The sequence below is a fragment of the Larus michahellis genome, chromosome 5, assembly GCF_964199755.1.
Source record: "Larus michahellis chromosome 5, bLarMic1.1, whole genome shotgun sequence".
NCBI classification, from domain to species: Eukaryota; Metazoa; Chordata; class Aves; order Charadriiformes; family Laridae; genus Larus; species Larus michahellis.
Window position 1 is genome coordinate 41,798,984 of NC_133900.1, and position 11,778 is coordinate 41,810,761.

At 36.4% G+C, this 11,778-nt stretch overlaps 1 long non-coding RNA gene across 1 annotated transcript; it reads left to right on the forward strand.

Moving 5' to 3' along the window:
- Nucleotides 1–8,509: 8,509 nt before the first annotated feature.
- Nucleotides 8,510–9,259, forward strand: LOC141744262 (uncharacterized). Its single transcript, XR_012587382.1, has 2 exons — nt 8,510–9,014; nt 9,150–9,259. It is a non-coding gene; the product is annotated as an uncharacterized LOC141744262 (long non-coding RNA).
- Nucleotides 9,260–11,778: the final 2,519 nt, after the last annotated feature.

Here is an 11,778-nt window from a genome sequence, read left to right on the forward strand (position 1 = left end):
TAGTTGAGCTATTAGAAAATTAATACACTAATGAATTTTGGCAGATCTTGTCTTTATTAGCCATATACGTGGTCTAAATCCATACAGAAACACATGTATCTTTGTGTTCATTTGTGCAATCATGAACAATTTTACCAAAGCCCCTGAGGTGTAAGTCTTTACGCCACTGATGGGAAAACTTGTTCTGAGAAATCATTATTAATGATTTGTTTCACTCATGAAGAAAACGGCAATAGAAGTAAATAGGACTCAAAGTATAAAAAGCTTTCTAGCATCATTTGAACGTTATATTTACCACACAGAAAAACCTGCTAAAAGGCTTATCTAACAGGATGGCAGTAAGTAATCTAGATTGTTGTTATCTATATGATATTTGAGTCAGAGAGACGGACCCTATCCCAGCCCAACCATACAATCAAAAAATCTAGTGAATCAAAAAGCACCCATCTTGATTGTGTGAACAAGAGTAGCTCACTGAAGTCAGTGGAATTAGAATGGTATAATTCTTAAGTTTATGGTAGAAGGATAACACTTCCCATGCATAGCTAATCAGGAAAATTCAATAATATTAAAAAATCTTACCCTACTATGTAACTAGTACTGTCAACTCCAAGTGCCAACCCACTCCCAACTAACCGAAACCACCCCCGTCCCCAAATCCCAACCGTCTCCACACAAATCTAGACCACTCAGTTGTGCTGCTGCCATGAATATTCTGAACTTTAAGGTAAATACAAACATGGTTGTTTTTATTTCATAAATAATTCTGTGTTTCCATTTTCAGGATTTACCCTATTAAAAAAAAAAGGAAAAAAAGAGGAAAAAAAGAAAAAAAAAGAAGTAAGGTAATTCTATTAGTCTTATTTAATCATATGATTTCAAAAGCATATATTTTAAGAATTTTTGATGAGATAACGCAAAAAAGGCAGAGAAAAATGGTGGTAACAGTGACGCAGCTTTACAATGGACTAGCAATGTAACATAGATTCTAAAAGAGTGGTGAAGGGAACAGTGACATTTTAAAAGCAAAGTTTTGGTGGCAATCTGGAAAGAATAAACAGACCACCAATAAGCGGTGTTTTTAAGAGCATGTTTGGTGGAGTAGCGTAGCTCTCTGGCTGTGCTCATGTTGTCTGCAACAGATTCAAGGAATAATGTAAAGCATAGGAGGGCTACTGCAAGTACAAGCAAGAAGTAATATTAAGTTGAAAGAACATAAACGTGTTTGTAACTCAAGAAAATAGGCCCTGTTCTACCAAAAAAATGTTGGGCTTTATCTATTCTATGAAAGATGAATACTGCCTTTACATATTTGTTGTTCTTTAAATCCAAGTTATGAAAATGAAAGTGCAAACACAGTTAGCTATTCTTCTGCAGAAGCCTTTTGAAAATCAAGTTACATTGAGATATCTGTTATTGTAGTGAATACTTACAGCAATAAGAGAACCGACGTGTTTCTTTTGAGAGATTTGCAAATGTTAACATTTTTGTTACTTAAATTATCATATGAATAATTGTACATTGAATTAAACCAGCTCTATAGAATGATCAAAAATTAATTGAGTTTGAGTGATGGTTAAATTATGTTCCTGTAGTCTTTGAAAGGAATGCTTTCAGACTTATGGATTACTGAAAAATAGCAACAGAAAACAAAGGGAAAAAAAGTCAAAGCTGGTAATACAAATGGAATAAATAGTTGATTGTTATGCACAATGGTAAAACAGAAGAGAAATCACACTTTGACTGCAATCACAGAGCTGATCTCTTGGCTATTATTATTAATGCTAATATATATTTTGCAGTCACACTGTTTCTGCAGCCTATAAACAACTTATTCTTTCTCATTAACACATGCCTCCTTGCTACTGTAAGAAATATTGCAAAATTTTCCTCTGAAGTCACGTACCTTATGTAAACATATCTGAATGTTTTCTTGTGAAGCTAGAATGCAGAATCCTGCAAATAACAGCATAAATATGACTTGTCATGTTTCAGACATTCTTATTTAGCCACACACATGCCAGGATATATACAACTTTTTAACTAGAAGTGCTTTCTCTGACCCTTGTGTGTTGGTTTGTGTGTGTGTGTTTTGGTTTATTTTTTATTTTTTCCTGTGAGATTTTGCTTCAATGAATGTTCTGCAAGAAAGGTATTCAATTAAAAAAAAATTAAAAATATAATCTGTTTGATTTTTGTTCTACTAGTTTAAATCTGCTGTGGTTAAGAATGTAAAATCCTGCACTGTGTGTGTGTGTGTGTATTCCTTCCTTATATGTTTACAGGAGTGATTAATAATAAACTACTTTTACTCTGGTGTTGCTGTAGCAACACCAGAGAGCGTACTGATATTACTGTTACTTTTTTTAAGACCTTAAACAAGCTAATTACACTGGCACTATTTCTATGCTAATTGACCAATGCTACAGGCATGACATTGTTCAACTAGCTATCTTAGGATTCTCTTTTGTAAATTTGAGAGCAGTGATATTGCTGGTCATATCAGATGTGTTCATTTTACTAGAAAATACAGTTTTGTTATAGGCTAATTTTAAGAAACTGCTTGTAGATCGTCCTAGATATTTATTGAATGTTATAGACACTGCAAGGTCAGCAATATTTCTTATTGATTGCATTAGCTCATATCTGGAAAAGACTGTGCAATAAAATTATCTATTTTCAATGCCTCCAGTAAGTGTGCCATGCATTTGGTGTTATTTCTGTAGCTTCATCTGGTGATAGTTACAATTAGAACTGCATTTTGTAGTGGAATTTCTTATCTCATAGCATATTATGATTTAACATAGGTATTTTTCTCACATAGGCTCACTAATTGGATAGACAATGTTATTCTTACTTAGCATTAAACAGTGGTTGCTTGGTAACTTTCTCAGTGATGCTTTGTGCTTTTTCTCAGACATATTTTTGTGTGTATTTCTCCCAGATTATATAACAATAAGTGTGTTTTGACTAAGAAAACTTTTTGTTCAGAGTACATTCATTCCTTTTCACATATCTGAACATACTGAGAGTCCTATTTGAGGAAAAAAAGATAATATTTTAAAAAATCAGTGGCAACAAATAAATTAACAGTGAAAAGAAAAATAATGCATTCGTTAATACCACTTACACCAAACTTTTCTGAGATTACTTTACAGTGTTAAATGAGACTATTTTACCTCAAGTAATAGTTTTGAATTGGACAGAATTCCAAATTTTGGAAGTTGTGGGTTTTTTTTTGTATTTTTTTTTTTAATTATTAATCTGTGTTTAATACATGAAGGTATCCCACAAAGGAAGAAATTTTTGGTTTTTTTTCACTGCCTTACTGGAGACAAGCCTGAGAGACGAATATTTCCAATCTAGTGTGCTAAGGTGAGTTTTGTATGGGACTCACCATATCAGTTTCCATTCTGATATGCATCAGAAGTAGTTACTTCTGTACTTTTACTACTAAGGTATTCTTATAATTTCCATGCAGCACAACTAAACGGAAATGATATTTTTTCCTTGTAACTACTCAGAATGCTCAGCTGCATAGAATCAACCTTTCTTTTATTAAATTTATAGGTAGAAAATTGTCCAAGTCAGTCTTGAGAACTAATTCATGCAAGCATAAAGGACTCAGTAGACACAGGAAAAAATAGTATATTGGTGTCAATGATTTTTCTTTTTCTGTGGCATCAGTGGTCACACCACTCTTTCCTCGAAAAATAGTAGGACTCCATCTGTCCCTCTGAGACAATCATAGAATCATAGAATGGTTTGGGTTGGAAGGGACCTTAAAGATCATCTAGTTCCAACCCCTCTGCCGTGGGCAGGGACACCTCCCACTAGACCAGGTTGCTCAGAGCCCCATCCAGCCTGGCCTTAAAAACTTCCAGGGATGGGGCTTCCACCACTTCTCTGGGCAACCTGTGCCAGTGTCTCACCACCCTCATGGTGAAGAACTTCTTCCTAACGTCCAGTCTGAATCGACCCATCTCTAGTTTTAATCCATTCCCTCTAGTCCTACCATTACCCGACATCCTAAAAAGTCCCTCACCAGCTTTCTTGTAGCCCCCCTTAAGATACTGGTAGGCCACTATAAGGTCTCCTTGGAGCCTTCTTTTCTCCAGACTGAGCAACCCCAACTCTCTCAGTCTGTCCTCATAGGAGAGGTGCTCCATCCCTCTGATCATCCTCGTGGCCCTTCTCTGGACATGTTCCAGCACGTCCAAATGTCTCTTGTAGTAGGGACTCCAGAATTGGATGTAGTACTCCAGGTGGGGTCTCATGAGAGTGGAATAGAGTGGGAGAATCACCTCCCTCAACCTGCTGGCCACGCTTCTCCCGATGCAGCCCAGGATACGATTGGCTTTCTGGGCTGTAAGTGCACGCTGACGGCTCATGTTGAGCCTCTTGTCCACCGGCACCCCCAAGTCCTTTTCTTCAGGGCTGCTCTCAAGCCAGTCACTGCCCAGCCTATATCGGTGCTTGGGATTGCCCCGACCCAGATGGAGGACCTTGCACTTGGTCTTGTTGAACTTCATGAGGTTGGCATGGGCCCACCTCTCCAGCCTGCCAAGGTCCCTCTGGATGGCATCTCTTCCCTGCAGTGTGTCAGCCATCCCACACAGCTTGGTGTCGTCGGCAAACTTGCTGAGGGTGCACTCTATGCCACTGTCCATGTCGCTGACAAAGATGTTAAACAAGACCGGTCCCAGTACTGATCCTTGAGGGACTCCACTTGTCCCTGGTCTCCACTTGGACATGGACCCATTGACAGCCACTCTTTGGGTGCGGCTGTCAAGCCAGGTCTTTATCCACTGAATTGTCAGTCCATCAAAGCCATATTTTATCAGCTTGGAGACCAGGATGTCATGCGGGACAGTGTCAAAGGCTTTGCTCAGGTCCAGGTAAATGACGTCAGTTGCTCTCCCCTTGTCTATTGATGTTGTGACCTTCTCATAGAAGGCCACCAGGTTTGTCAGGCACGATTTGCCCTTGGTGAAGCCGTGTTGATTGTACCCCATCACCTCTTGGTTATCCTTCTGCCTCAGCAGTGCCTCCAGGAGAATCTGCTCCATAGGCAGGTGAGACTGACTGGCCTATAGTTCCCTGATTCATCCTTCTTTCCCTTTTTGAAAAGGGGGATTGTGTTTCCCCTTTTCCAGTCAGTGGGGACCTCACCAGACTGCCATGACTTTTGGAATATGGCAAATGGCTTTGGCAAAATTAAGGAACGAGTCTGTTCTGGCTCTAATTTATAATGACACACAGTATGGTAAATTGCTTTGCTCCGCTCAGATGTTTTAGGGTCTGTGGCTCTATTCTGTGCAAAGCTTCCAGTGTTTTCTATGAGTGTGGGACAGACATTTAATCATTGTTTTAGGCATCAGCAGCTGCCGTATCTGAACATAAAACAGATCCTTTAATCCAGTTATGAATGTCAATCTTTTGCACTGGTGAGATTCAAAGCTTTATTTTTGTTTGTTTGTTGGGGTTTTTTTTTTGGTGAAAGCATGAGAGATCAAAGCAGCTCTGGGACTCTTTACCATTGAAGAACTCATATGAGCAGCAGAACTCAGCAGGTGAGGCAGTGGGAAACTGGGTACTGTGGGGCAGGCTGCCAGGCCACTGGCTATACTACGGTGTGAGTTATGTTAACACTCTTCTTCCCTCTGTGAAACTCCAACAGAAATTAGAGAAGACCATCTTGAGAAAGGTGTACTTCCAGTCTGATATCTTAATTTTTGCTGCTTACTGACATGTTTCCACCAAAAATGCTGCTGCTACATGTAGCTTTGCATTTTTTTAAATGTGATAATATCCTAAGGATTTGTGGAAATAGAAAGAAAATCCTCCACTCAACTACTGAAATACTGAAAGCATTACAAAAAGCAAAAGTCAGTGTTATGCCCTTGACCTGCATATGTTGTTCAATTCTAGTCATCTAGAGGAAGCCTAGTAAAATGCTGCTGGAGTAATTAGAAAAGTAGGGAGCTCATTTTACCAGAGTGCTGAAAGAGGCTGTCTTTTTCTATCTAGTTCTTAGATTGTATAATTACTTGCTGGAAATTTATCAAAAGAAGAAACCATGCTGGTCAAAGAGCAAATGCACATGAGACAAAGGATCAAGGACAATGAAAAAAAATACAGCAAACGTTAGAATAGCAGGGAGCTGGTAGCCAGAACAAAAATGAGTTTTTGAAGTAGCCTTTTTTTAGGTCTGCTTCGGCTATGCTATGTAACCAATTTGATGAGAGAGTGCTTATGAAAGGGACTGGGCTGTACAGATTGTCTCGGGCAACAAGGGGTTAGACACAATGACAATGGAAGCTGTTTTCAGTGTTTTATTCCTAAAATACTGCCTCAAGCACCTTGTACCACGTCTGGGTACTATTATTTACAGGTAGCTGTTTTCATTCTCTTTCAGCTCAGATGTATGGCACGCCTGATATACAGTAAAATTCTAGATGTTGTCAATGTGGCTGCATTACATTACTTCAGGGCTTATGCTGCTCCAAAAGCTTGTAATTCAGGCTGGTATGTTCAGAGTGGCTGTTGGATTTAGGTGTCTAAATCACATTGATGTCGCACATAAATAAACTTCAGTAGTTAGATATATTGGTTTGAAGTCTGCATTCCTTAGCTGCGAATAAATTTGTGATTTAACAGTGCAGTTTGGGTTTTTGAAAAATGGCTTTCCAATCTTAGTTCTATATTTCACTCATATTTCAATGCATTGATTAGCATTGCCTGTTAACTGACATAATTAAATAACGTACAATCTCACTGATCTTATTGCATTTTCTGTAAACTAAGAAGTTCATTAGGTCATTGATGATTTTGTTACATTCCAACAAGAAGGAACCAGTTTTTCTCTCAAGTTACTTCAGCTAATTGGCATGAAAGGGTCAAGATTCACTGCATTAGCTCTTTGTAATTTTCATTAACTTTCACGCTACTGTTTTTTTCCCTTTCCTGATCATAAAATCCTGTTTCATTTAAGAGGGTCTGAATTTAAGATGGTGCTTCTGGTATAAAGCGTATAAAACTTAAAGTATATATTTACCAAAATTAGGTTCTCGCAAAAGTAATCTCTTTGACTTGAATAAGACTATTTATTTGAACGACTGCTCTTTAGCATCAGTAACATGGATCGATTTAATTCTGTTTTCCAGGGAAATGTGCTTTCTTCATGGGATGTTGCTATGGTCACATAAAGAAATTTAGCAGCTTCTTGTAAAAGCTGCTTTCATATTCACACAGAGAAAAAGCGGTCTGAAGAAAGATCTGACAACTAGAATAAAAGATGTCTGTTGGAAGAAAGTATAAAATCTTTTTCAAGGAGATATAATCTCTTCTAGGTATCAATTAACTTTAATTTCAGTATTAATTCATTAAAGTGTTTTATTTTCTAGTGTCAAAAGGGGTTAATGAGAAGTAATTTCACTGAAGTTAATCACTTTTCCATACAGTTTTTCAAATACTTCGATACAAGAGAATTCAGGATGAGGCCCTGAACTTAGTAGGTAAAAGGGCAGAGATTGTGGTTGTCATTATTTTAATTCATGTAGGTTAATTTGTGTTGTAGAGTTTCTGTCTGTGCAGTATTTAGGCTGAAGCCAATTGTAAGAGCTTCTAATTGAGCTTCCTATGAAGACAAGTAGTCTGCCATTGAAAAATTTAATTTTTCAACTAAAAATTACTTTTCCTTTCTGTTTCCAAAAGAAGGTAATGTGTTTAGCCATATGTCATTCTGGGGTTCTCTGCGCCATTCTCTGTTCCAACATATAAAATCACTGTCTGTAACTTTTGTACCTGGCGAGGGTTCTGCCTCCTCCACGGGTTCTCAGCGCTGCGATGGATCGTGCTGGTTTAGCGGAGAGAGGCTCCATCTTCCCTCTCCTCTGTGCCTCTCGCTGAGGCATGAATATTCTGGTTCATGGATAAACACCAGTTTTGGAACTGGTATTAATCCACAGTTACCTACTGTGGTAGCCAACCTAGAAGTGCACAGTAAGCCACAATTGACAAATGTTTCTGATTAAGACTGGTTTTAGCCAATTAGCATGTACTTTCAGTGTATTCTATGAAGCTGCTTTGGGCTTGGTATTACATGACAGCTTGTATCCATGCAGCTATCAGAAATTAGGTAAATTAGTGTTATCTCAGGCTATTTATTGTATAGAGTAGATGTTGCATTTATTGTTTTTATTTCCTTGTAGTCTTTTGAGGATACTCAGATCTGCATCTGGTTTATTGGCTGTTGTGCCAACATTCCTTGGATATACATACTCCAAAACAACCAGCAAAGAATGTGATATTATAGGATTACACTTGTGATTTTACTTATAAATGAAACTGATCACAGCTTTGAACTGAAATTCTTTTTCCTCAGGAAGTAGCACTGAAATCAAAGGATCTATAAAACATCATCTCCCCCTTTTTTTTTTCTGCATAAATAAAATGTAATTGTGTATGAACGCTTTACCTAAAGTGTTGAGAATTAATTAAAGGAATGTGATATAAGTCAAAATATAGTAACATTATTGCAATTGAGATGGCGGTAAAGACATCTGAAAGTGGCAAAGATGAAATACCCATCAAGCTGCATAATTTTTCTGTTATTCTCTGGCAATATCTGTATATATTTGTACCTATGTATATGTGTTGGATATATGTGTGACTGTGTATATAGAAAATAGTATGGATGTTTGTGTGTGAATATGTACTAAATATGCTAGAATTTAAGCTCCTCTTTTTTTTTTTTTCCTGTTTCTTTTTTCATATCCAGAACATTTTCAGATTATTTAATGCATTTTCTTCCCTTGGTCACCTGCTTGCTTATCTCACAAGTCTTTCAAAAGATCGACTTCTTACCCTTTGCTTCTTATAACTGCTTGCAGAACAAAACTTCACTGGGAATGTGAAAGTGCTTTGAAATAATTTAAAGGCAAGAAGAAATTCAGAATAACTTTTGAATAGCAAAACAGAAGTATCCAAGTGGTTGTAAAAGTGTTTCTCAGGTAGGTAATATTTTACTTATCTTTAATCATACTAGATGGTCTATATGCACACATTTGATCCAGATCAACTAAAACCACATTCATATGTTGGTCAATTTAATAGAACTAATGATAGGGGTTTTTGCTTGGTTTAAGGTGCCTTAGAGAGAACAAATGGTCCCTGATCCAGAGGAAAGTCCAGGATCAAAAAACTACGAAATCAAAAAACTTCTAAGCAATATGATCTGTAGCAGTTCACCACACTGTGAGTCATTCCTTCTTGCAATCAGTCTTTTTTTTGCTAAATGAAATAATTTAGGAAATGGAAATGGAATCTGAATTTATTTTACTTCTAAAATACAATAGATTACTATCAAGATCAATTAAGTCGAGTGGTTATGTCATTCATGTGACAACATAGGCAGTGTGCCTCTGAGTGAAAGCCAAATTGCTGAATACTCGAAACAGAACATTCAACTTTTTCCTTCAGGTAAAGAGGGATTGCTAACAAAAGTGTTACACAGCCTTGGTAATATTTCCATACATGTGACGTAAATATGATTCAAGCATAGGCAACACTTGCTTGCTTTTGTAATGTAAGATTTTGCAATTAATATTATAAAAATGAAAGATCTGTAACATATCCTGATTGAAGGAACGTAAAGTCTTCCTAGGCAATATCTTGACACCTGATACAAGAAAAAATTTCCATATTAAAAATGTTTTCAAACTACCTTTGCATTTTAAAAAAACTTTAAGAAACAAAATATTAAATTTCTGATTGTTATAGTAATTCATCATAGAGACAAAAAATGAGTATGGACCCTTGAATTTTCATTTATCGTAATGAAAGATTATTATGAAAATGTTATATGTAAACCTAAAACAATCTGGTGAAGGAAATACTTTTTAAATTAAAGATTTGCTTGTCCAACTATGTATGATATAGAAATAAATCCAAAGAAGAGAAATCTATCATTTTAGATTATGGATGTTGGATTAAAGTTTTCTTTTGTGAAGACTAATTTCACCTCTCCTCCTCCTCAGGTTCTATGAAAAGAATTTATTTATCGTTTACCCATTATCTTTGAGTGTGCAAATTCATTGATCTTTATTTTCAAATCCCAGGAATTTGGGGGATTGAAAAGTTTGATTTGTACAGGACCGAGGCTTTTTTCCTCCTTAAATGAGGTCATGAAATCAGAGCAGACAGATAAAAAGAAATTCTAACATTAAAAAAGTACTTCATGGTGGAGTTCAAAAAGAGGCTTGAGCCAAAACACTATACTTTAAAGACTGTAGCCTGAGAAACTAATATAAAGAGGCATACCTCTAAGGCAGAACAAAAATGACTAGAAACATCAAAAGGGCTCAAAAAAAGGCGGCGAAGTGATATCAGTAAAAGAGCAGTAAAGGACAAGCGTGGTTTATTAACAGTGAATGCTACAGACAATATACATTTGATAACGTATTTTGTCAATTGTAGAGGAACAATATGCAGGAACCCTTTATATGTAGCTCCAGAAACAATCTTTTTTCTCAAAAAAAATGTTAAACTATGAATTCATTGCCACGTGATATTAGTAAAACTGCAATCTCACTTTGGGAGAAGAGGCTAAATACATGTGTTTTTGTGGTAAGGTTAAGCACAGTAATACTTGGTAGATAGACTGGAAAGAATTTCCTGTGATTTAGAACAGTAACTGAAATATTTTCAAAGAAATATTGTTTGAGTAAGTTATCATATGTTTATCTACTATAATAATTCTTGTATCTTCTGTTGCTACGTTCAGTACTGACCACTGTCGGAGACAGAACACTGAATTATAAAGTCAATGTGTCAAATCCTGCCTTGATGTGCGCATTATACAGCTATTTTCCACAAGCACAGTATCATAGTTACACATCAGCTAGTCTTGATGATATCCTAGAAAACAGGAAAAAATAATAAAAAAAGAAGAAATGTTTCCTTCATATGATTGTACAAACAGTAACCAGTATATAGCTATCGATTAGCTATACAGGTTACTTCTTCGAAGAGGAGTGTAGGAGAAATTGTTTTAGTATTTTGGGTGATTTACTTATACTGATCCTGGCGAGGTCCATTAAATACTAGGCAAAAAAATCAACCTGATGCATTAGATTAAACTTCTGTAAATGTAATTAAATCCTGTCCTAGGTTTGTTCATGTATCAGTAAACTAATTCCATTTAGTCAAACATTTGCTTTGAGTCTGGACAAAATTAAATTAATTTCCCTAGCTGTGAACTATAGGAAAGCAACATATAGTAAATTACTCAAGCATTCAGTCTATTGACTCAAAAGGCAGAGTTAAAACAGAAATGTTGATATATTCAGTAAAAGGTGCCATTAGAAGAATTACACTTGGAGAACAATTAATTTTTGATTATTGAATGATATATAACAAGTAAAGTAGATGAATAAAAGAATTGTTAGGCAATATTTATTTCCTTCTGCCTCTTGGCGTTCAATTCTAAAAGCATGAAATTTTTCCTCAAATTCCACAGTGTGCTTGACAGGGGTGAGACTAAATTAAATCAGAATTTGACAGAATAGCTCACAAAGATACCCCTGCTCAGAAAAAAGGTGGTTGAAAAAGTGTAAGTGGAGGGAATCTAAGAGGACCAGGACTAGCGCCACTATCTGCATAGGAGAAAGGTTTCAAATAATTGTCATATGCACACATTCAAAGAAGATCTCGACTCATAGAGGGGTTGTGCATGGTGAAAAACAAACAGAAAGATTTGGAACAGATTTTGAGGGG